Source organism: Balaenoptera musculus, chromosome 5 (genome assembly GCF_009873245.2).
Source record: "Balaenoptera musculus isolate JJ_BM4_2016_0621 chromosome 5, mBalMus1.pri.v3, whole genome shotgun sequence".
Lineage (NCBI taxonomy): Eukaryota > Metazoa > Chordata > Mammalia > Artiodactyla > Balaenopteridae > Balaenoptera > Balaenoptera musculus.
Window position 1 is genome coordinate 8060527 of NC_045789.1, and position 26776 is coordinate 8087302.

Here is a 26776-nt window from a genome sequence, read left to right on the forward strand (position 1 = left end):
AAAGGGATCAATAGAAAACAAGAGCATTCGGAACAAATTTTTAGCAAAGTTACTATACCCAAGGAACTAATTCACACAATTATTGTCTCTTGATGGTTTAAATTTGGGATGAAAGGAACAAGAAACTTTTACCTTCCTCTTGAAACTCAGCAGGACCCTGTGGGGCTCCTGGGCACAAAAGTCTTTCTGTGTCCCCCGTTTCTTATTTGTAGGAAATGGGCTTCATTCAGCCTCCATGACCTTCCCTGAGTTCCAAAGGGCAGGTTCAAACAGTTGCTAATTAGGGAAGAGATGGGGTGCAGAGACAAGGGAGGAGCAGTTAAGAAACAGTAATGCAAACTTGGGGCAGGGTCCTGGTTCCTCCTCTAGGAATAGACATAAAAATATCTCTGAGCTCTTCTGCAGAACTAAAAGCCCCACCCAATGGAAGACGTTAGCTACCTGATGAAGCATTCTTCATTCCAGAGAGAAGGTCCTAGTTTGATAAACCCAAGAACAACAAAAGCCCATCATGAAACCACTTGACGCCAGATGACCTCTGGATTGAAGGAACGCAGGCACTGCAGGCACCCTAACCCTTATCAGCAACCCTGCCCCTTGATTCTAAAACTCCTCACAAGCCCCCTCAGGTTGGGACACACAGTTTTGAGGGCATTGGCCTGCTATGGCCCCCTCTGCCTGGGAAAGCAGTAAAGTTATTCTTCTCTACCTCACCCAAAACTCTGTCTCTGAGATCCAATTTGGTGCCAGTGTACAGAGGACGGATTTCGGCTACACTGTCTTGACTGGGCACTACAGAGTGAGATCGAGGAGATCTGACTTTGGTAAGAATTCTTACCCTCCGTTGGCCTCTGCCAGCTTTCTAGGATCCTGGCTGTGGTCTTCAGAGAGAATATGGTGTCTCAGAAAGTCCCTTCATATGTTGCCAAACTGTAGGAGAGAAAAAATAATTTGTCCTCTACTTTTCTAGTTTCTTGGCTGAGATACCCCTATAATAAAAAGACAGATTAACAGTAAAAACAAAGCAAACATAAGTTTAATAACATGTATACCTACTGTAAACACAGGAGAGACCCAGGAAAAATAACTTCCTGAAATGGCCCAAGTCATCACCTTAAATAGCATCTACAACTAAAGACAAAAGATCTTGGGGGACCCAGGGGGGGAGAGGAAGCCAGTTATGAAAGGTCACCTGGAAAAGCATAGTACACTAGGGTAAAGTTGTTATGCAGATTTAAGTCATTGCCTGCTCCATTGGTCAAACGTTTCTAGAGTCATCCTTTTCTTCCTGGTTCAGAGAGGGAAATACCTTACAAATGGAGATTTCCCTTAAAAATGAAAATGTCTCTTACAAAAGGGTAACTTCTACTCAGTTTTCAGAACTTCAACTGTGTGCTGTTACTTAAAAACAACCAGGTTAGAATAATCAATATGCAAAAGAGGCATATTTTGTGGTGACAAATTCTGCTTCCCTTCAACCCAAACAGGACTCTTAGGGAATAGCCTGGTGAGTTAAATGATTGATTCCTCAGTTCTTTGCTTCTTAAAAATACGCGTAGAATGACAATCTCAGTCTCCTCTCTCTCTCTCCCTCCCTCCCATCTTGGGCTTTAGCTTTCACTAAAGTTTCTGAAATTTAAATATAAAATACTTAAAACGTATTATAATGCATTTATTTATTATAACACATTTATTAAAATGTGTTATCATGCGGATAGGCTCCTAATGCAACTAACAAAAGCATCAGTCACTGGTCAAATCTTACACAGTGCACAGATTTAATAGTTAATATTCCTCTGATTTCTAGCTGTCAAACACACAAAATACGAAGTAAGTTTTTTTTCCTAAGTTTATATCAAAGTACAAGGAGAAAAGTAAAACTTAGCTAAGTCACCTTTTTATTCTATCTCTTACTGTAAAAAAAATACATCATACACAAAGAAGTTTGTGTGTGTGAACATGTCTGTCATCTATGGATGAGTAACGAATCACCCCAAAACTTACTAGTGTAAAACTATGATTATTTATTATTTCTCATGACTCTAGGTCTTCTGATGATCCCACCTAGATTCACATAAACAGCTGTCTTCAGCTGAAGGGTTATTATGGGCTGGACTCAGCTGGGATAGCTGGTACAGGTGGGCCCTTCATTCTATGTGATTTCTTATGTTTCAGGAAGCTAGTCCAAACCTCTTCAAGTGGTAGCAGCAATATTCCAAAAGAACAAGCTCCAATGTGTACATTTATATCAATCTTCTGCTTGCCATGTGTTTGCTGATGTCCCATTGGCCAAAGCAAAATCACCTGGCCAAGCCCAGTGTCAAAATGTGAGGGGGCAATCAACACATGACAGTATGGCTACCAGGAGGCATTGTTCATTGAGGGCCACTTGGGTGACCACGTACTATAGTGGGAAAAAAATTACTACTTTGAAATAAACAACTTGTGTGTTTAGACAGAATTATTCTAGAGAGTATAACCAGATTATCTGAATGCTTTTATAGTGGGGCAGATTTCATTCAGGTCAGGAAAAAACCCTATTTTGCTACTTTATAATGATATTTATAATAAAAATAAGTAGCAAGAGCTTTACAAAGGAAACAGAGTACCTTTATTTAGAAGGAGGAGAGTATAAATATTACTGAGCACGCACTATGTACTTGGTACTTCATCAGGTGACCTATATTTGTTCTCATTTAATTTAATCTGACGAAAAAATAATTTTGTTAGAGTTAATGCAAAATATAATCCTGAATGCTCACTTATTAAGTATTGTGCTTAACTATTTCATCATTTTGACTAATATTCTGAAGACATAATTTCTACATAAACCTAACAGTTTTATTAACAGTCTTTGGGACATTCACGTTTTTGCCTTATAAATCAGTTAGGATTGGTTCACTTTTGAGTAACAAAGACCAGAAGTAACAGTGGCTTAAACAAGACAGGGGTTAATCCCTTTCTCACAGAGAAATCTGGACATGGGAGGTGCAGGGTTGAGCTTTCCTGCTCTGAAGCTTCAGGTACCCAGGCTCTTTCCAGCTTATCACTCCCATACCTACAGTATATCTTTGGACACATGACCACATTTTGCTCCAAAGGAAGCTGGGAAATGCTGTCCTAGGCTTTTTTCCTTTGTGTTTATTCACTCTGACTGAAGTCAAAGCAGAATGGATATCAGGAGTCTAAGGCAGTCTTGGCTTCACCTTATATGCGTGGCATGCTCTATCCCTGGGGTCAGAGATATAATCCTTAATGGTACACTTAGAACAGACAATTTCTCTGAGTAATGCTAATTTACCTATAAGAGGATAAGCACACTTATCCTGAACACCATATTCTAACCATCACCTTCCATGATTTGGAGCAAGTTGATGCATTTGTAACTACAGAACTAGCTGCATGCTGAACTGTTAAAATAAGCAGTCACTGTGACTCATTGAAATTCACATGAAGAGGCAAGAAGGTGGCAGGTGGAAAGTCAGTCTGTCAAACAGTATCTCAGGGGATGAGAATGCATTAAGAAAATGGGAGAGGGTGAGTAATCAGCAGGGGAAGTTGGCGTGTAAAGGAAAGGGCTACCTTAAATTTGTGCATTATGAAGGAGATATTTTTTAAAAAAAGAAAGAGGAAATTTACTAGTAAATTAAAACTAAAGGAAAATGTTATTACTCTACCTTTGAGGTAAAGCTGGTTCATTGGTGAATTACTGCATGATTTATTAAGTTTTCTCACTGCTTTTCCTATGTATTTCTTCGGAAACTCGTACTAACTTGTACACGTTGGGTTCCCCTTGACACTAATCCAGGTCCAGCTCAGCGGCAGCATTCTTTCTAGGCATCCAGGATATACCCATGCCACCAAAGGAGAGCGGCTGGCACTGACCCAGGCCACTCAAGGGCCTACCTCAGGGAGGGAAGCCAGAGATTCTGAGGGTTGAGACAGACCGTCTCTTCAAGGAGTATCAGCCACAAATTACAGCTGTAGCATTTTCCCAATTCATCTTAGCTATTTCTAGACTTTCTTAGGTAAATCTGATTTATTCAATACACTTTATTGGATCAAAATAGTTTTACCATGGGAACTGATTTACTCAAACTTTATCCATAGCATTATGAATACTGAATACTGGTCTCTGTCTAAATAACATCACTTGGCCAGTTAGCGACATAGCTGCACCCCTGAATCAAGGAAATTTAGCTGCTGACTCCTGACCCATGCAATGACTGATTCTAAAGAAAACGCTTAGTTCCTACACTAATTCTCAGTTCTTCTGCCAACTACAATGACTGAAACTCTTGTACATTTATCCAAAGCAGCCCTGCCACACTCCCTGCTACGCTGATCGTTACAAATTAGAGATCCGCAGCTTCTCTGTGGGCATCCTGTTGGAATATATAGATTTCCTATTGAGCTGCTAGGGCTTCACTTCAGGTTTGCAGGAGCCAATTGAAGCAGATTGGAGCAATCCTGCTGCATTGTCCGCGTTGGAGCTATCTTATCAGAATGAATACGAAGAGGAGGAAGGCACACCCTCTGTCGCACAGAGTGAACAGTTTGACCTGGCAGAAAGCCTGCAGGCGGGGGAGGTTACTGTGTTACCTTCCCATCCTAACTCCGACTTTTCTCGTCTATAGAATTGGGGGATAACACCTAACTTTCATGGTAACATGAATTAGAGATGATACATGTGAAATACCTACCACACTATCTGAGATGCAATCCTTCTCAGTTTTTATTATTATCATAAAAACTGAAAGAAACTTGGTTTAGAAAATGTACAAAATCAAGTATTTTTCTTTAACACTAATATTCAAAATTGAGTCCTGTTAAGACCTTTAATGATTCTAATATTATTGTGCCCTCTTGTCTAACTAAAAGTAACAAGAATAATTAACATCAAGATGAGTTTTAGGAAATTTAATGAATTTCTGGTTTCTCCATTAGGATGACTTTTTTCTTTTCAAGAAATGTCAATATTCAAAATCTTTTGCCCGAAACACATTTTTAATTTGCCTTAGGATAATCCAGTACTATTGAAAATATACTTTAATCACATTAACTCAGAAATGTCCATTCTTCTCTGATCTTTTTGCTAATGATTTCAAAAAGAGCCTTGAGATCTTTATTAATAAGAAAAACTGAGATATTGGCTATGTAGAAAACAAAATGTAAATGTCTATATTGAATATATTGGGTGATCCTCTTGAAGCCCTGAGGCAAATGCTAACTTTTTATAACATGAATATTAAATCAAAATGTGTCTAAAAGCAGAATGGCATAGCGTGAAGGGGCCAGGCTTAGAAGCGGAGGACCCGTGTAGGATTTATTCGTTCATTCAAAACACATTTATGAAGTCTTACCTTATGCCAAACAATATAAATATTGTGGTGAGCATGACTGTATTTCCTGCCTTTATGCAGTTGTCCTGTGGAGAAGATAGGCAGTATAAACATAATTATGAAGAGTTAAAAAAGAAAAATAAGATGCACTGTGGACTCATGATAGATAAACCAAAACAATTGTAAGAAATCAAGGACATGTTTTGAAGAAGTGCCTTCTAAACTAAGACCTGAATGTTCAGAAATGCTAAAGTATGGGGTAAGGGAGGGGGCGGTAGATGCGACAGAATGGGGAAGTAAATGTTTCTTCTATAGAAGGGTGTTTCATAAGGAAGTGACATGAATATGTTGGCTTTTTAAACCATGTTTCTAGCTACAGCGTGGAGCATAGGTCAAGGGGCATCAAGGATGGATATATGAAGATCCATTAAGAGCCCCTTGTAATGGGACAGGTAGGGTATAAGCCAGGTGACAGGCATGGAGATGAAGAAAGATAGGCGGCTTTGCAAGGCTAGAATTGACAGCTTTATAAACAAGGGCTTGATATTTCATCCATTAAGATGGAGAGAGAGAACAACAGCCAAATAGGATGTCCAGATCCAAGACTGAAGAGCTGAGTAATAGAGGTGCAATTTACTCACCCAGACAACACAGAAGAATAGAAAGTTTGGGGTTGAAGATTATCATAGACCTTAAAAATACCCAAAGGAAGATGTCTGGTAGGCAGGTATACGGGTTTGGATTTCTGTTCAGGAGTCTGGGCTGAGAAAAAGTCTTAAAAAGTGCTTAACAAAATACATAGCACATAGTAAACATTCAATAAGAGTCAGCTATATTTGTTAGTAATAGTATTATGAGTAATATCGTATCAGTGCTTAGAAATGTAACCATTACCAACACAGAAAGGACTCTAAGAGAACTAAAGCCAATCAGACATTAAAAAGTCATTTTATTCATTCTGAAATGGTGGTAAATTTACACCCAATGAAAATATAAACATAATCCAATTTTGTAATAAAGAAAAATCCTATACTCTTATGCCTCGTGAGGAAGCATCCTGGTCAAGCTTTCCATTAATTGCTTAACCTCTGGTAACATACATTTCTCCCCTGTAATTAATGAATTGCTTTTCAGAGTTTTCCAGACTTTAGCTTAAATCTCTTTCAGTAATAGAGAGTGATGTCATCAACATGGCAGAACAAGAGTTTCCTGCCATCTTCCCCTCGAAGAACACTGATTTAGACACTCACCCTAAGACAAGAGAGCCTTTGTGGAAGTCCAGGAGTCCAACACAGAAATTCCAGCACACTGTTAGAGAAAAATAAATCCAAAATTAGATGCCCTGAGGAGGGTAAGAGGACCAGTTTCACTTTATGCTCCCTCAAGGCAGCATTATCCTGACACCAAAGCCAGATAAGGACACTACCAAAAAGAAGGAAACTAGAGGCAATTATCCCTAGTAAATATAGATTAAAAATTTTCAACAAAATTCTAGCAAACAGAACTCAACAGCACATTAAAAGGATCATGTGCCATGATCAAGTGGGATTTATCCCTGAGATACAAGGATAGTTCAACATCTACAGATTAATCAATGTAATATACCACATTAATAAGTGAAAGATACAAATGATATGATCATCTCCTTATATGCAGAAAAATAATTTATAAAATTCAACATCCTTTCATGATAAATACTCTCAACAAATTGGGTTGAAGGAATATACCTTAACATAATAAAGGCCATGTATGAAAATCTCACAGCTAACAACATACTCAGTGGTTAAAAGTTGAAATCTTTTCCTCTAAGATCAGGAATAAGACAAGGAAGCCCACTCCCACCACTCCTATTTAACATAGTACTGGAAGCTCTGGGCAGAGCAATTAGTCAAAAAAAAATAAATAAAAAAAGACATCCAAATCAGAATGGAAGAAGTAAAATTGTCTCTGTTTGCAGATGATATCATTTATATGCAGAAAATTCTAAAGATTCCACCAAACAACTGTTGGAACTAATACTGGCATACTTGGGAGATATTGTGGGTTCAGTTCCAGACAACTGCAATAAAGTGAATATCCAGTGAAACAAGTAACACAATTTTGGGGGGATCCCAGTGCATGTAAATGGTATGTTTATGCTATAATGTACTCTATTAAGTGTGCAATGGCATTACATTAAAAAAAAAATGAAACATTAAAAACAGCATGGATATGAAATGTACAGTGTGAGGAATATAGTCATTAACTACATAATATCTGTTGTATGGTGACATATTGTAACTAGACTTATCATGAAGATCAGTTTGAAATGTATAGAAATATTGAATAACTATGTTGTGTAACAGGAACTAACATAGTGTTGTAGGTCAATTATATTTCCAAAACAAACAAAATCATAGAAAATGAGATCAGATTTGTGGTACCAGAGGTGTAGGGCAAGGGCAGTAATTAGGTGAAGGGGGGGTCAAAAGATACAAGCCTCCAGTTAAACGATAAATAAGCACTAGGAATATAATGTACAACATGATAAATATAATGAACACTGTGGTATGTTGTATATGAAAATAAAATTTTTTTCTATTTCTTTAATTTTTTAAAAATAATTAATTAATTAATTAATTTTTGGCTGTGTTGGGTCTTCGTTTCTGTACGAGGGCTTTCTCTAGTTGTGGCGAGCGGGGACCACTCTTCATCGCGGTGCGCGGGCCTCTCACTGTTGCGGCCTCTCATTGCGGAGCACAGGCTCCAGACGTGCAGGCTCAGTAGTTGTGGCTCATGGGCCCAGTTGCTCCACGGCATGTGGGATCTTCCCAGACCAGGGCTCAAACCCGTGTCCCCTGCACTACAAGGCAGATTCTCAACCACTGCGCCACCAGGGAAGCCCTATTTCTTTAATTTTGTACCTATATGAGATGAAGGATGCTCACTAAACTTCTGATAATCCCTTCATGACGTATGTTAATCAAATCATTATGCTGTGTATCTTAAACTTATGCAGTGCTGTATGTCAATTATCGTGTCAAGAAAACTGGAAGAAAAAAACATTAATTTTAAAATAATGCTCTTGGGGGTTTCCCTGGTGGCGCAGTGGTTGAGAATCTGTCTGCTAATGCAGGCGACATGGGTTTGAACCCTGGTCTGGGAAGATCCCACATGCCGCGGAGCAACTAGGCCCGTGAGCCACAACTACTGAGCCTGCGCGTCTGGAGCCTGTGCTCCGCAACAAGAGAGGCCGCGATAGTGAGAGGCCCGCGCACCGCGATGAAGAGTGGCCCCCGCTTGCCACAACTGGAGAAAGCCCTCGCACGGAAACGAAGACCCAACACACCAAAAATAAATAAATTAATTAATTAATTAAAAAAAAAAACTCATAGCTAACATCTTAAAAAATAATAATAATAATAATGCTCTTGGAAAAATGGCCCTGATAGCCTTGCTTGATGCAGGTGTTGGCAAGGATGTGCACTGTTGGTGGCACTGTAAACTGGTACAGCCATTATGGAAAACATTATGGAGGTTCCTCAAAAAATTAAAAAAAGAACTGTCATGTGATCTAGCAATCCTTCTGGATGTATTTTTGAAAGAAATGAAATCAGTATCTTGAAAAGATATCTGCACTCTCATGTTAGTTGCAGCATTATTCACGAAATAGCCAAGACATGGAAGCAAACTAAATGCCCCCTGATGGATTAATGGATACAGAAAATGTGTTATATATACATGTATAATATTAATAATAATAATATTGGAAATGTGATATTATATAATATATATGCAATAGGATATTACTCCATTAAATTAAATCCTGCCATTTGCGACAACATGGATGGACCTAGCAGGTATTACTCTTAGTGAAACAAGTTAGACAGAGAAAGACGAATACTGTATGATCTCATACGTGGAATCTAAGAACACTGAACTCATAGAAACAGAGAGTAGAATGGTGGTTTCCAAGGGCTGGGGGCAAGGGTAGGGAAATAGGGAGATGTTGGCCCCAAAGTAAACATTTCCAGTTATAAGATGAATATATTCTGGGGATCTAATGTACAGCAATGGTGACTTTAGTTAACAATACTCTATGATAAGGAAACTTCATATTGTGCTTCACTTTACTGAACTTCACAGATATTACATTTTTTTTACAAATTGATGGTGTGTGGCAATCCTGCATTTTTAGATACTGGTTAGCATTTTGTTTTTTTAGGCATAATGCTATTGCACATTTAATAGACTACAGTGTAGTGCAAACATAACTTTTTTGTGCACTGGGAAACCAAAAAATTCATGAGACTCACTTTACTGACATATTTGCTTTATTGCATGGATCTGTAACCAGACTTGCAGTATATCTGAGGTATGCCTGTATGTACTTTAAAGCTGCTATGAGAGTAGATCTTAAATGTTCACCACACACACACGGTAATTATGTGAGGTGATAGATTCGTTAACTCACTTATCGCAATAGTCCTTTTGCAGTAAATACGTGTATCAAATCATCACATGGTACACTTTAAATTTACACAGTTATATGTCAATTATATCTCAATAAAGCTGAAAGAAAATAAAATTTAAAAAATCTCTTCCATTAATGACAGCCATAAGATGACCAAAAAAAATCTTAATCACCTGAAAGGGATAGAATCAATCTAACACTTGGAAATGTTGGTTACTCTAGCCAGGGTTAAATCATGTACACTTTTCTAAGGTCAGTGATCAAAAAAAGTCTCTCCATCGTTTCAGACACTGAGGATAAGGTGGGATGCATCTAAAGCACTGACATGAGTTGACGTGAAGGATTTCAGCTTGCAAATGTTTCTCTGCTGTTGGAATTTGTGTTTATTTTCCTACAAACTGAACTCCTTTTCCAATAATCTTGTTAAGAGTGCTAGCAAGAAGGTTGATAGATCACACCAGCTCCATATTTCGGACATTACCCAAAGTGCCAAGAGAAGAGCTATAGACCAGCAGAGACAACAATCCTGGAACTAATGACTCAGGTGAAGTACATTGACGTGGCAGTTACATTGTTATCAGATCATTTAGAAAAAGTGATACTGTGGGCATCTACCATTTGTTTTCTCCACAAAATAAGACCCTCGGCAGAAAATTCTGAACTGGAGGATAGACCATATTAGTAGTTCAATGTAGAATGTCTTACCCTCCTATATAGTAATATCAAGGATTTATTTTTAGTCAGCAATTATAATGGATGATCTTATTTTCATTATCCGTCAACTCTATTATAACTAACTCACAAAAATCATACCCTAGTATTTGGTAAAAACTCGGCATTTTCAAATGCTTTATTACAAAATTCAGTATTTGATATGCATTTTAAAAATTGGTTTTGCCTTAATACCACAAATTTCTTGCAAAGGGACTCAGTATCCCTTGTAAAATATTTGAACTATTGGGAACACTGTAGTATATAACTTGGGGATTTTTTGCCAAATAGTATCCATTCCTCTTTATATGATAATAATTTGCTGAATTTCATTTGAAAACCTACTAATGTCCATCATTAGTCCACATGGATTGCACAAGGCTGCCCACGCCCTCAACCCCAGTTACAGGAGTAAATATATGACCCAGACTTGGACAAGGAAAGCATAACATTTCCCTTGGACAATGATAGCTTAAGAATGGCCACATGACAGAGTCAACAGAATTAGTACTGGGACGTTGGGGGGGATCTGCTGAAAAAAAATAAGCAAGTTTTCTTTTACGTTTGTCCTCAGAGCACAGAAACCTGATACTGATGGCAGCCAGGTTACCACCACATAAAGAGAAATATGGTCCCGATGACGTCACTAATCATGCCACCCCTGGACCTTTTAGTCACATAAGCCAGTATTTTACTACTGTTCTTTCTGCTTAAGCCAGTTTAAGTGCTTTCATCTCCTGTAACTAAAAAGAACCCTAACCGATACTGTGTAATTTAATCTTAAGAGAGACATAAGTTAATTTTAGAGAGCTAAGCAAATTCAATAACATGTTCCTTTGCTGTAAAAACACACACACACCATCTATTTACAGTAAATATACTCATAATTTTGTACATATTTCTGTGAAAATCAGTGACAGATGATAGAGAGATAGGTAATAGAAGATAGATGATAGGTAGATAGATAGACAGATAGATAGGTAGACAGATAGGTAGACAGATATTGATAGAGACAGCTAGATCAATTATTCACTGACTAGCTGCCTGGACTGCCTCATATGTGGCAATCCTGATTTCTTCTGGATTTTGAAAAGTCTGATTTCTAACCTTAGCTCTACCACTGCTAAGCCTCAGTTTTCTCATATGTGAAATAAATGTGACAAAAATAGAACCTACCTCCTAAGCTTTCACAAGTTTACGTAAAATAGTGCTTGTAAAACTCTATCTAAAGTGGGTTTTCAGTAAACATTAGCTTTTAGGCATTACTTACTCATAGATGACTCTGAGGTAAAGAATACATTTATTTTCACTGGAGCTAAAGAAAAATAGAAAGTCATAAACAGGCAAATTTCAGTTAGATTTCTGGTCTTGTATCTTTCTGATTGGACAAAGAACCAAATCTTACTAGATAAATATAAGGTTTTTTAATGAAATATAATCTAGTTCCAACCTAGCTATATATCTGGCCTTAAATATTTGAATTTGTTATTACCTCTACAGGATGAATTACTTTTAGCATTTGGTCAAACTAAGAATGACTAGAAATGTCTGGAGAATTCTGGGCAGTTTCCATATTCTCTGTGATTTAATTTGTTGTTGCACTAAATAGCCAACCTCTATCTGCAGCAAGATTAAATTTTTTGCTATTGAGATGGAAAAGATAACAATGACATGAGCATTTGCATTTTAACTGGAGCTAGTATTTTGGGGCAGACAAAGGGGAGATGCTTTAGAATGTGAGTCTTTTCACTGTCATCCTGATAAGTTTCACCCCACACCTACCAGCACCTATAAAAAAGGAAGTCACTTCATATGTTCTCCTTACCTAATATAAGAGCCAATATTCATCATAGTTGATCCCACATAAAACTCACTTAGATCTGTAAAGCTCACTCGATAATTTTTAAAAGACATATGCCAAATAAAATCAAAATTATATTCTGTCACTTTAAACATGAAATAATCCATTATTAAAATTCTGAGATTTTAACAAACGCAATAAAATTTTCTTTCAGTGCAAAAGTACTCTCAACTCTCGTCCGGTTGATTTCCACTTTCAGACAACTTACAACCAAGGGAACATTTAAATCCTGATGATACAAAAGAAAAAGATCCCCATTTAACACATTAGCATGGATGGAGGCTTAATGGTTTGATCTTCACAACTACGAATTACATGAATTTTAATAGAAATAAAAACTAAAGTAGGAGCTAAGAAATGCAGAGATATTTCACTAAAATGAAAGAAAATGAGAGCTTTTTGTTGGATTTACTTTCATTCTTACTGCACCTATAATTTGCATCTCTCCATGTTTCTAATTCTTTCCAGGAGCAAGTTGAAAATCTTAGATATGGAGCTTTATGAAGAAATCTGATCAGTCAGAGTAAAATGTTCTGCTCACTTTTTTCCCCAGGTCCAATCCATTTGTAGTCCTTATTTCTCCAGGAGGATGAAAATAAGACTTTCTTCCTTTCACCTTCAACTGGAATCTCACGGCTGGTGCTGCCAGCGTTTCTGCCATGAAGATTCTTAACAACGATGAATTGACTCCAACTCTGCTCTCCTTGATTTTTCCTCTCATTATCTGCTTCTTTGCTAAGCCCAGAATCTTTCTGACCATCAGTCTGAAAGAGAGTGCTGTATATTTGCCTCTAAGTATATATAATGAGACCTGGTTTCTGGAGCAGCTAGTGATGGGGCAACAATAGGAAAACTCTGGTTCTTCTGGTCAAATCAACGCACTCACTGAAGCACTGACTTAAGTTTGTACCCTTTCCTGTGCATCAGACATGGCAGGCATGGTGGAGCTTCCATTCTGTTATTAGGCAAAGGGGGACAGGGGAGAGATGAGTTAAAGTTAATATGAAATGTAAATGGGAAAAAGCAAAATATGGGTGCTTTCAGTGCCAATATTCTGTGGGCAGAGGACCTCAGAAAGGAAAGATTTCCCCTTGTAGTTTTTGAATTAAACTTTCAGTTCATTATTACAAATGTTGTAATATTGAATATTATTAAATATAGTAAAGTTTATTTGAACAGAACATATATAACACCTTTATATAAAATAAAAAGCAATGATTTTTATTATTGAGGTATAATTGATGTATGAGTTTCAGATGTACAACATAATGATTTAATACCTTTGTATATTGCAAAATGATCATCACAATAAGACTAGTTAACATCTGTCACTATAGTTAGTTACATAATTTTTTTTTTCTGACGGGAACTTTTCAGATCTACTCTCTTAGCAACTTTCAAATATGCAATACAGTATTATTAGCTGTTGTGACCATGCTGTGCATTATATTCCCAGGACTTATTAATCTCTTAACTGGAAGTTTGCTTGTACCTTTGGATCCCCTTCACTCATCTCACCCATCCTCCACCCCTCACCTCTGGCAACCACCAATCTGTACCTATGAGTTTGTTTTTTTTGTTTTTTTGGGTGTTTATTTTTAGATTCCCTGTATAAGTGAGATCATACGGTATTTGTCTTTCGCCGTCTGACTTATTTGACTTAGCAAAATATCTTCTAGATCTACCCATGTTGTCACAAATGGCAAGATTTCATTCCTTTTTATGGCTAATATTCCATTTTATATATACACCACATCTTCTTTATCCATTCATCCATTGATAGTTCTAAGGTTGCTTTCATAACTTGGCTATTGTGAATAATGCTGCAGTGAACACAGGGATACATAAATCTTTTAGAATTAATGCTTTTGTTTTCTTCAGAAATACTAAGAAGTGGAATACCTTGATCATATGGTAGTTCCATTTTTAATTTTTGAAGAAACTCCATACTCTTTTCCATAGTGGCTGTATAACATTCTCACCAACAGTGTACAAGAGTTCCCTTTTCTCTATAACCTTGCCTTAGAAGTTCAAAAACAGGCAAAAACCAATGTAAGGTGACAGAAATCAGGAATGTTATTGTCTCTGGGGAGCAGGTAGTAGTAGTGACTGAGAAAGGACCCAAGGGGGAACTTCTGGGGTGCTTGCCATAATCCATTTCTTTATTTGGGTATTGATTCCATGAATGTGTTTCCTTTGTGATAATTCATCAAGCTATACATGTTACATGTGACACTTTCCTGTATTTATATCATACTTCAATAAAGATTTATTTTAAACAAAATATTACTAAAATAAGATAAATTCTAACTAGGACTTTATTTTTAAGAATTATATTTTTGAAGCCCTTCCTTCCAAAGGAAGCATTTCTAGTAGCTCACAGAGATTGCACCAATAAAGAGTACAAATTGGGAAATCAGGGTACCTATGTTCTAGTTCCGTTCTGACATAACTAGTTCTCTCACTAGAACAAATCATGTCAAATGCCTGGTCTTCATCTTTCCTTTGGTAAAAGAAGGTATTTAAGCTAATCCTTAACATTCTTCTCAACTCGAAAGTCTCGTGGTTCCAAATATCTCCCTAATTAGATGGGTATCAATTGCTGAGCCATGTGAGGGATACTCTTTCCTTCTAACCAAGTTACAGTAAAATCCAGACTATGGAGGGGGAAGGTTAGCATTAATAAGAACATATATGGTATGTTGGCAAAGGACTCATTTACAAAAGCACATGATATGTCTGAGACATGCAAAGTACAAAGATGAATTTTTTCTTCCTTCTCATGTGACCTTTTAAAATCCGAAATAGTATTTATAGATGCCCCCTTCCCAATGCCACTTCTGTTCAAAACATTTCTGACCTTTGCAAATGCAAGGCGTGGAACTCTGAATGTGACTTTAAAAATCAATTAGTAAAGACTACAATGATATTTACCCCTGTAGTTAAAAAGAAAAGATCCTGAAAAAACTTTTTAAAGCAACCAGATAAACAACCTAATAAATGATGAAGGTCATGTTGACTGTAGAATAGACGTCCTTTCTAACTCTCCTAAGTAATCATTGCAGTCTAGCTGTTGTCTGAAAAGAGAGTTAATTATCCCATATATCATTTTTTAAATTAATTAATTTATTTATTTTTGGCCGCGTTTGGTCTTCGTTGCTGTGCGTGGGCTTTCTCTAGTTGCGGTGAGCGGGGGCTACTCTTCGTTGTGGCACGCGGGCTTCTCACTGCGGTGGCTTCTCTTGTTGCGGATCACAGGCTCTAGGCACGCGGGCTTCAGTAGTTGTGGCACATGGGCTCAGTAGTTGTGCAGACTCTAGAGCGCAGGCTCAGTAGTTGTGGCGCATGGGCTTAGTTGCTCCGTGGCATGTGGGATCTTCCCGGACCAGGGCTTGAACCTGAGTCCCCTGCACTGACAGGCGGATTCTTAACCACTGTGCCACCATATTTCATTTTTAAAAGCAACCTAAGATCTCAATTAAATGCTCAAGATGGGGGAAAAAAAGTGTTTTTTTGTTTGTTTGTTTTCATCCATTTTCTTTGTGACATGAATGTGACAATTCGATGAGAGAAAAGTACCCCCCTTCCTAGTTCCCCGTGAAGTGCGTGCCCACTGCTGGGGGCTCCTCTGAGTTCTAACTCTTGCTGTAGCCTCACACGGTTGGAGAAGACGGCTAATTAATTTCACAGCTGTCCTAAATTTTCACAATGAGGTTACTGTCTGCCAAGGCAGTGTCTTCAAGACCGGGTCCTTGCTTCTCACACATACAGTGATTGGCCCTTTCAAATGTTTGAGCCAGTTTCTCAAGACCCAGTAATGGGTGTGAAATGAATTTTACACGTTGCCAACTTACCTTACACATTTTCCTTTCAGCCTAATTATTTTAAAAATAATAATAATTAAAAAAGCTATTCAAAGAAGAACAGACTTTCAGCAACTGGCTTACCTGTCTCTCAAGCTGCAGGACACAGAGCAGATTCATACAGCCCTAAACTTAGGAAACTACAGCTCTATTGTTCCTTGTTCTTCATACAAATTCCTCATTAATTTTCTGTTCCTCCCTTTTCTTTCTAATCCCAGTTTTCTTTGCCTCCTCACCATGTCCTGTCATGAATGTGTTCAGTCTAAGTGTTGCAAAAATATTGCCGGAAAATTTGGAGTAACTGCCACGGTTACTCCCAATTTCCTTACTAGGGTCATTCCAACACTTAGAGGATGATTGTGGCAGTTTCAGTTAATGGGGTGAGGGAGATTCAATATTTAATATTTCAGTTTTCAGGTGCACTTTTTTGGGAAATCTGAATAAGATTTGAGAACTGGAAAGGGCAGTATTAACCCCACTCAGGCAACTGCAATATCCAAAGATTGTCTGACTAGAAGTTTTTCATGGTTTCTTTTTTTCCTGTTTCTATGGGAAAGAAAACTCCCTGGGAGACACTGAATTTAAAAGAAATGTTTAATATATAGGTGCTTCAAAGGTTGTATTAAAATTCATATTGTTAAATAATACAAAAACACTCTGGCCAAGCATTTCTTAATACAGTTTCTAAACATTAACTTCGTTACACACAATTCAGCTGACTGTATCCCACTCTTAATTCTCATGCTAATGAGAAGTTAAAGCAGACTTACTTGAAAATTCACAGACAGCTATAGTTTCACAACCAAATCTGTGTTAACAAAATATAACACTAAGATAACTATAGATGGTGTAACTGGTTGTAATAAACTGAATGTTTATGTTTTGGAAAACAAGTCAGTTTCTGTCAGGGTTATATTTTTGGCAAGGACTGCGTCATTTATAGAACAACAAACTCTCCGGAAAAAATTGAAAATTATTGATGGCCAAGCCTTACACAGAATACATCATTCAAGAATATAAACCAATCCTACCTTCATTCCAGCCTGAAAAGTGAGTGAAGTCAGTTCATTCTATGTCCTAGAAGTCACTAGCTACATTGGCTCCCAGGATATCAGTGTGTCTGACAGGTTCCTGCTAAATTTGAAGTTGTTATGAGATGCAAAGCCCTAACAGGAAGATGTGAATCAGCATACAGACCAGGATGAGACTGAAAGCTCTGTGAAGACACCTGCCCACTGATCAAAGACCAAGACACTCAGTCAGCATGCCGGATGGCCTGGGTGCCTGAGGGATATCATTGTAGTAATGAGTACCAATAAACCATTTTAAGGATTGTGAGAAAATCGAGTTTAGTAGCCAACCTGCACTGTGTGAATAACAGTCTGAAATCAAATAGTAAGCATAATTCCGTCATTAAGACCTCCACAGACAACCCGGTGGGTTTTCTTTCATCCCCGAAGGTCCGTTTTATGTTGCATACGTGCTGCCTGAGTTTGAGTTTCATCTTCTTTTATTTCCGTTTCCCATCCTCTGATGGAGGCACTAATGAGCTATAAAAATAGCCAAGGGGCAGACAAGATAAGGGCAGAGAAATCAAGGACAAGGATAATCTACAAATGAAAAAATTACTCCCATAAAAACCAAGAGTTGGTTAGTGATGCCATGAAATAATGAAATTATCTCCAAAAATTCTGTTGCTGTTGTTTTTAAGGTACTGGAGAATACAAGGAATTCCTTAAGGTCTTTGGCACAGAAAACTCTCATGTTTCAGGAAACTTTGATTTTGGCTTCTCTTACAAAGGAAAATTGTCCATAGAAGAATGAATGAGTCTAGCTTGGCTATGGGATCTTGCAGTGATGAGCTTTATTTTCTGAAGGACCTAAATACTCTAAAGATTAAAATGTGAAGGAAACTGTGTACTAGGCTGGAGAAAAAAACATTGCAAAGACTTAGCTAAATGTCAACTGGAATATGGGAAACCTCGACAAGAAGAGTACAAATTCAACTGGAAAAGGGGTTTCACTTTCAAGACCATATTGTATACTTAGCCAATGTTGGGCACTGTCACGTGTTATCTAATTTAATCCTCCAAACAATCCAATGAGGTCACTGTTGTTGCTATCTTTATGCAGATGACAAATTGAGACTGAGAAAGCCACCAACTTGCTCAGGATCACAATTAGGGAGTGTTAGAAAGAGCCTTTCTGACACGAGAGCCCTTACTCCTTTCTACTTCAGAGGAATCTCTCAGATTTAAGAACAAATCAAGAGTAGCTGGGAAGGAGGTAGATGACAGGGAAAAATGAGTTTCCCTGTGTATTTTAGTTATTTGATCTAACAAAATAAGTTAGAAAATCCTTTGCACAATAAATTAGGGTTCATTAAAAATAAATTTACAGAAATTAATAACTGGATTTAAAAATAGGCTAAGGAGGACTTCCCTGGTGGCACAGTGGTTAAGAATCCGCCTGCCAATGCAGGAGACACGGGTTCAATCCCTGGTGTGGGAAGATCCCACATGTCGCGGAGCAACTATGCCCGTATGCCACAACTACTGAGCTTGTGCTCTAGAGCCCATGAGCCACAACTACTGAGCCCACATGCCACAGCTACTGAAGACTATGCACCTAGAGCCTATGCTCCACAACAAGAGAAGCCACCTCAATGAGAAGCCCACACACTGCAATGAAGAGTAACCCCCGCTCACCACAACTAGACAAAGCCCATGTGCAGCAACAAAGACCCAATGCAGCCAAAACCAAACAAACAAACAAAAAAACCCCCCAAAAAAACCAAAAAAATAAAAATAGGCTAAGGACTTGTATGGATGTTTCTCCAAAAAAGACATAAAATGACCAACAGATATATGAAAAAATGCTCAACATCACTAGTAATCAGGGAAATGCAAATCAAAACCATGATGCAGTTATCATACCTGTTAGGATGGCTATCATCAAAAAAAAAAAAAAAGCAAGTGAGAATATGGGAAAATTTGAATTGCTACATGTTTTTGATGGGAGGTAAAATGATGCAGCTGCTATGGAAAAGACTATGGAGGTTTTTCCAAAAATTAAAAATAGAATTATCCTATGATCCAGTAATTGCACTTCTGGGTATTTATCTAAAAGAACTGAAATCAAGTTCTCAAAATATTAGCACTCCTATGTCATTGCAGCATTATTCACCATTCAAAATTATATTGTGGAAATAGTTTAGATGTCCATTGACAAATGTATGGATAAGGAAAAACATGGTATATACCTATAATGGAATACTATTTAGCCTTAAAAAAGAAGAAAATTCTGCAATATGTGACAGCATGGATGAAACTGGAGGACATTATGCTAAGTTAAATAATCCAGTCACAGAAAGACAAATACTGCATGATTCCACCTATACGAGGTATCTAAAGTAGTCAGATTTATAAACTCAAAGTGTGGAATAGTGATTGCCAGGGGCTGGGGGTTGGGGGGGAAATGAGGTGTATCTAATCAACAAATGTAAAGTTTCAGTTATGCAGGATAAATAAAGAGAGCTTACTTATTGTACAACATAGTCAACAATAATGTGTTGTACACTTAAAAACTTAACAGACAAGGGGCTTCCCTGGTGGCAGTGGTTGAGAATCTGCCTGCCAATGCAGGGGACACGGGTTCGAGCCCTGGTCTGGGAGGATCCCGCATGCCGCGGGGCAACCAGGCCCGTGAGCCACAACTACTGAGCCTGCGCGTCTGGAGCCTGTGCTCCGCAACAAGAGAGGCCGCGATAGTGAGAGGCCTGCGCACCGCGATGAAGAGTGGCTCCCGCTCGCCGCAACTAGAGAAAGCCCTCGCACAGAAACGAAGACCCAACACAGCCATAAATAAATAAATAAAATAAATAAATTAAAAAGAAAAAAAAAAGACGATACCTATAAAAGAAATCTTAAAAAAAAAAAAAAAACTTAACAGACGAAATATCATATTGTGTTCTTACCACAATAAAATAAATATATGCTTGCATCCAGAAAAAAAAAACTTTCTGAAAAGTGGAAATTATATTAAGTTTTTGTCACACCTAAGGAATATTTTGGTATTTGTGTTTATTCTTCTTCTTCTTCTCACACTGCCTTATAGAGTACCTGCACAAAGTAAGTATTATTGATTGCTGAGAAGACGGAAACTAGATAGTGTCAGTAAGAAAAGATCTTTCTTATGATCTCCTGAGGAATTAACCAGACTACTCATTTGTGTCCTGGTAGCTCTATGAACTTCCACAGAATTCTGCTGACTTGCATTCTGGATAGGGCACTATAGTACTACCTCTTCTGTACTTCAGAAGCTCAAATTATTCTCCTAATAAAGGAGCTCAATGTGTAAATATATTAAGTAGGATACTATTCTATTTAGAGTGATTTTACATCACGACAGTTTGTATTAATGAACTTGCACACATAGACCTGAATATAGAAATGAATTTCATGTTCTCACCAGTCTCAATCCCACATCCAAATTTTGATTATGTAGATAACATACTTAATTTAACTATCCATTTAATGTAATGGACAAGGCCATTTAATTTGGTATCATATAAGCCAAAGCTTAATGATTCAATCATTTTTGTTTGAACTGGATATACTGTTGTCAACAATGAGTTCCAAAATCAATAAAAATACTTTGAACATATACAGATATATGTGTATTTATAACACACATGCAAATATTCCTTTCACAATGGCCTCCCAAATTCTTTAACTCTCTCTCCTCAACAAAGAAACCAAAGCACAAAAACCTAATAGTTTTTCTCTAAATGAACTGAAATTGAATGGGTATTCTGGCTTGGGATCTTGATCTGGGCAATGGTCTCAATACTGTCAATTAGAAGGAAGTGTCCCATCATAGTTTACCAGTCAAACATCTTTTTATTTATTTATTTATTTATTTTCAAGAGAACAAATCCACATTTTTATTTATTTACTTTTCAATAAGTTTAAATTCTTGAACGGTACAGCATCACTTGGGTTCTGTGTCCAATGGCCTTAGCAGGAAGATTACTTTGGAATTTGGCCTGAACCACACCACTGTTTCCATGAGCATGACTTATCTTTCCCCACATTACTCTGGTTTTGTTAGGTTTTCCACCAGGAGTTACTATGTTGTTCTTTTCTTTGTACACATAGCACATCTCTTGTCTAGACAGAATTCAGTTTCATCTCGAGCATCTACACCTTCAATTTTCAGAAGAGTTGTGCGCTCCCTCTTGTTCCATAGACAGAGCTTATAGCCAGAAAAAATGGCCTTGGACCACAGCCTTCCAGACATATTTGTCATTTTAGAAGTCCTGTTCCCAGCAGGCCTCCACAGGCTTTAATATGGCTAAAAGAGCTACCACTAAAACATCTTAAAGTCATGCCTAATCATCAGAAAGTAAGTTCAATACACCAGCCTCAAATCAACCTTTTGTTTTGTCTTAATCCTTCATTGGACAAACCAGAAGTATCCAACATTTAAGTGCTTTGAACATAAAAGAGAAATTTCAAACTGAAAAAAAAGACTGAAGGAGACAAGGATAATTCAAGGGACAGAAAATAAAAAAAAAATTAGTACCTCAGACTCACTTAATGACATAGTGCATACATAGAACAAGAACAGCATGTTTGTTCAGTGAAAAAGGAAAAAATTCTGAGATTAAAATGATGATTGCAGAAGTCAATATAAATCCAAAGCAAGACTGAAGATAAAAAAGAAATGCAGTGTACAAGTAGTCAAAATACTTACGTTTGAACATTTCTTGATTGATTAAATTCAAACGATATATGACCTAGATGGGTGGGATGGGGGTGGTGGGAGGGAGGTCCAAGAGGGAGGGGATATAGGTATACATATAGCTGATTCACTTCATTGTACAGCAGAAACTAACACAACATTGTAAAGCAATTTCATTACAATTTAAAAAAACAAAAAAAAGATATGAGAAATAAAATACACACATGAATGAAATAGTCCACCTTCCAATTCTAGAAATTCTAAATAAAAAGGATAAAGAAAATGTAGATAAGGAAACTATAAAAGAGATAATATAAGAGCATTTGCTAGAATTGAAAGACCCAAGCCTTCATATTTAAAGGTCTACCCAGAACAGTAACTAAATAAACATACAAACAAGTAACCAAGAGAAGATATATGATTGTGGAATTTCAGAACATCAATAATGAAAAGATTTAAAATCCTTCCAAGGAAGAAATAAAACAGTTTATTTACAAAAGAACAAAAACCATACTAATGTAAGACTTCTCACCAACAACAATGAATGCTAAAAATCAGTGTCCTGAGGAAAGATTGTTTTAAATTGTTATGGTTTTAAAATTATAAAGTAATGTAAAAATAGAAAAAAACCTTTTTTCAACATGCTAAGATAAGCTTATTTTGCACAAACCATTCCTTAGTAAATTACTTCTGGTTATGAGGAAGTTAACTAAGAAACATTTGTAATCTAAGAAACAGTGCATCTAATCCAGATAAGCAATGAAGTTTACCCCTCCACACATATATCTATGCAGCAGTCCTGCAGAAACAAAGCCCTCCAGGGTGGAGAAGGTAAACAGACAATTGTCCAAAACACAGGTAAAGAATAAATAAAATAGATAAAGTAATTGAGAATTTAGAAAAACTGGAATATATTCTGAAAATAACTGATGGAGTATGGAAAAGGAAAATCCATTTGAAGTAATACTAGAAGGATTCTTTGCGAGGTACAGGGCATTGAACCCAGAAGAAAACAAAATTTTAAAATTTCTAAATTTTAGACTCTAAAATTAATGAATGTGTACTAATGTTTACTGGTTTCTACTTTTATAATCAAATCACAGAATAGCGGTTTCTACTTTTTTTCCCATAGATTTAAAAAAAACATTATGGTAAAGAACACGAAACATTAGATCTACCCTCATAACAAAATTTTAAATACACAGTATTGTTAAGCATAAGTACATGGTTGTACAGCAGATCTCTAGAACTTATTTATCTTACATACTGAAATATTATACCAGTTAAATGGCAACTCCCCATTTCCCCTCCATGCCGCTCCTGGCAACCATCATCCTATTCTTTGTTTCTATGGGCTTGACTGTTTGAGATAATTTATACGAGTAGAATCATGCAGTATTTGTCCTTCTGTGACTGGCTTATTTCACTTAGCATAATGTCCTCCAGCTGCATATATGTTGTCATCTATGGCAGGATTTATTTCTCTTTTAAGGCTGACTGATGTATGTATAAATCACATTTTCTTTCTTCATTAATCTGTGGATGGATATTTAGATTGTTTCAATATTTTTGAAATTATGAATAATGCTGCAATGAATATGGGAGTGCATGTATCTCTTGAAGATCCTGATTTTAATTATTTTGGATGTATACTTCTGTGGGACTGCTAGATCTTATGTTAATTCAGTTTTTAAATTTTTGAGGAACTGTCGTACTGTTTTCCATAGTGGCTGCACCATTTTACATTCTCACCAACAGTGTACAAGGAACTAGTTTCTCCACATCCTTGACAACACTAATAAGTGTTGCCAAGATAACATCTTTTGGGTTTTTTTTTTTTTTTTTTTTGATAATAGCCTTCCTAAGAGGTGTGATGTATTATTGTGACTTTGATTTAATTTTCCCCTGTTTATTCTTCCTTGGAGAAATGTCTGTTCAAGACCTTTGCCAATTTTTAAAAATTTGGTTATCTTTATGTTATTGAGTTATAGGAGTTCCTTATATATTTTGGATATGAATCCGTTATCAGATAGATGATGTGCAAATACTTTCTCTTATTCTATAGATTACCTTTTCACTCTTTGATGGTTTCCTTTGCTGTGAAGAAACTTTTTAGTCTGATGTAGTCCCACTTGTCTTTTGTATTTTTGCTTTTTTGCCTATGCTTTTGATGTCATATTTAAGAAATTATTTCCAAGACCAATGTCATGAAGTTTCTCCCTATGTTTTCTTCTAAAAGTTTCACAATTCCAGGCCTTATGTTTAAATCTTTTGTCCATTCTGAGTTTATTTTTGTGCATGCTGTAAGATAAGAGTCCAATTTCATTTTCTGCAAATGGATATCAATTTTTTCCCAGCATCATTTGTTAAAGAGACTGTCCTTTCTCCATTGTGTATTTTTGGCAACCTTGTCCAAGATCAGTTGACTGTTTATCTTTGGCCTCTCTATTCTGTTCCATTGGGCTATATGTCTGTTTTTATGCCAGTACATACTATTTTGATTATAGTTGTGATATACTATATTTTGAAATCAAGAAGCATGATATTTCCAGTTTTGTTCTTCTTGCTCAAGATTGCTTTGACTATTCAGGGTCTTTCGTGGTTTTATATGAATTTTAGAATAGTTCTTATTATTTCCGTAAAGAGCGTCACTGGTGCTTTGAGAGGGATTGCATTGAATCTGTTGATCACCTTGTGATCAACACCTTAACAATATTAAGTTTTCTAATCCATGAACACAGAATGTATTTCCATTTATTTGTGTCTTCTTCAATTTTTTCCATCATCGTTTTATTCATTTTTCTTGCTTAATTGATCTTAGACTTCTAGTACTATGTTGAATGCAAGTGGGAAAAGTGGGAATTCTTGCCTTATTCCTGGTCTAAGAAAAAAATTTTCAGTTTTTCACTATTGATTATGATAATAGCTGTGGGCTTTTCACATATAGTCTTTGTTGTGTTAAGACAAATTTCTTCCATTTGTGGAAAGTTTTTATCATGAAATTGTGTTGAGTTTTGTCAAAAAATTTTTCTGCATCTATGGAGATGCTAATGTCCTTTATTCGGTTAGTGTTGCTATATCACATTACTGACTTGCATAGGTTGAACCACTATTTCCTCTGAGGGATAAACTTCACTTGGCCTTGGTGTACAGTCCTTTTAATGTGCTGTTAAATTTTGTTTGCTAGTCTTTTATTGAGGATTTTTACATCTATGTTCATCAGGGATATTGGCCTATAGTTTTGTTTTCTTGCAGTGTCTTTGTCTGGCCTTGATATCAGAGTGATAGTGGCTTCATAAATTGAGTTTGGGAGGGTTCCTTCTTTTTCAATTTTTTAGAGGCATTTGAGAAGAATTGGCATCAATTATTGTATAAGTATATGGTAGATTTTACCCTCTGAAGCCATCTGGTCCTGTATTTTTCTTTGTTGGGAGCTTTTGATTACTGATTAACCCCTTTACTCATTACTGATATGTTCAAATCTTTTATTTCTTCATGATTCAGTCCTGGTAGAAACAATTCTTATGTTTCTAGGAATTTTATTCATTTCTTCTACGTTATCCAATTCATTGGTAGATAGTTGTTCTCAATGTTGTACTCACAATTTACCTCACTTATTTTGTATATGGTTCTCCACGAAGGATAGAGTTTGGGAAAGACTGGATTACAGTTTCTCTGAGATAGTAATGAATGCATGTTACTAACGGTTTTAGACTTGTGCTATAATTAAATTCATAATGCTAATGTATAAATTATTATGCTAAAATCTAGTAAAAATCTATCGCTTTGTGTCACATAATCATCACAGTTAGTGGCATAGTGGAGTTACTATTTGCAGAAGAATAGATTGAAAAGAAAAAAATTATTTAATGTTGTATTTTAAATTTTTACAAATTAGTTTGGTGACAAGAGTGAACCTGATTTTGAATAATGCTATCCAGGGAGACAAAAGCCCAATAAAAGAAGACATAATATAAAATTAGTTATTGAATTTGTTTGTTATAATCAATAATAGAATGTAAAAGAGGCGCATAAGAGGTGTGACCAATATGGTATGGCAGGAACACCCCAAGTTAACCTCTTCCCATGGGCACACCAAAATTACAACTTTGTACAGAGTAACTAGCTATGAAAACAACCTGAAGACTACCAGATAAGATTTTCCACTATTAAATACGTAAGGAAGGAACCACAACAAGATAGATAGGAGGGGTAAAGAGGAAGTATCTAACAAAACTCTGGGAGAGGTGATCCAAAAACAAGAAGATAATCACAATTTCAGAGGATCTCTCCAAGGAGTGAGGGGCCCAAGCCCCCACATCAGAATCCCCATCACAGGGGGCTTGTAGCAAAAAACAAAAACAAAAACAAAACACAAAAACCCCAACTAGACCCCAGAATGTCTGCCTTTGAAGGCAGTGGGGCTTACATATGGGAGAGTCAGAGGGTTGTGGGGAAAAAGAGACTTCACTTTTAAAGGGAGTGTGCAAAATCTCACATGCTCCAAATTCCAGTGCAGAGACAAGACAGTAATTTGAAAGGAGCCTGGGTCAGACCTACTTGCTGATTTTGGAGAGCCTTCTGGAGAGGCAGGTGACAACTCAGACTGCTCCTGGTGATATGAACGATGATGGGACACACGTTGGGGAGCTTGTCTGCAATGAGGACATCTGTGGGGGCAAGTGTCGTGTTAGAGTCCTCTCTCTATCCTATTAGTATATGGGGCTTACCAGCCCATCATCAGGCCAGCACCAACTCTGAAGCCCTTCAGGCCCTAAAGCCAGAGGCCCCACCCACCAGC

General features: G+C 36.9%; 1 long non-coding RNA gene and 1 pseudogene across 1 annotated transcript; both read right to left on the minus strand.

The window, feature by feature from the left end:
• Positions 1-245: 245 nt before the first annotated feature.
• On the minus strand, positions 246-13297 carry LOC118895510. The gene is made up of 6 exons (XR_005019962.1): positions 12909-13297; positions 6593-6650; positions 5364-5428; positions 2654-2706; positions 839-930; positions 246-276 (listed from the first exon to the last, which is right to left on the minus strand). It is a non-coding gene; the product is annotated as an uncharacterized LOC118895510 (long non-coding RNA).
• A 7902-nt stretch (positions 13298-21199) lies between these two features.
• LOC118895508 lies at positions 21200-21564 on the minus strand (annotated as a pseudogene).
• Positions 21565-26776: the final 5212 nt, after the last annotated feature.